The sequence below is a fragment of the Alligator sinensis genome, unplaced genomic scaffold (assembly GCF_000455745.1).
Source record: "Alligator sinensis unplaced genomic scaffold, ASM45574v1 scaffold118_1, whole genome shotgun sequence".
In the NCBI taxonomy this organism is placed as follows: Eukaryota; Metazoa; Chordata; order Crocodylia; family Alligatoridae; genus Alligator; species Alligator sinensis.
In genome coordinates, this window is record NW_005841850.1 from 636,932 (window position 1) to 637,223 (window position 292).

Sequence of the window (292 nt, forward strand, 5' to 3'; positions counted from 1 at the left end):
AGACAGGAGGGGGTCACAACGCGGTCCCCGCCGGCCGCAAGCTCGTCCCCCGCAGCAACGGGTGACCCGGGTTCACGCGTGAACCCTGGAGGTTGCAATGGGGGCAGGGAAGGACCCTTTCCCCCCGGGGCGGCGGTACCTCAGGGCGCGGCCCGGCTGCCCAGGCCTCCCGCGGCCTCCATGGCGGCCGCCCGGGGCGGGGGAGGAAGAGGAGGAGCCGGGTGGGGCCGGGCGGGGCGGGGGAGGAAGGCCCCGAGCGGGCGCGTTGCCGTGGCAACGGCGTCAGGTCCGC

At 77.1% G+C, this 292-nt stretch overlaps 1 protein-coding gene across 1 annotated transcript in view; it reads right to left on the bottom strand.

Annotated features, from left to right (window-relative positions):
* RNFT1 (ring finger protein, transmembrane 1) overlaps nt 1–229 on the bottom strand; it is a 12,896-nt gene extending 12,667 nt beyond the window's left edge. Inside the window, exon 1 of the mRNA XM_006016058.2 lies at nt 140–229. The gene's annotated coding sequence lies outside the window, so the exon portion shown is untranslated. The remainder of the gene's footprint in view (nt 1–139) is intronic.
* Nucleotides 230–292: the final 63 nt, after the last annotated feature.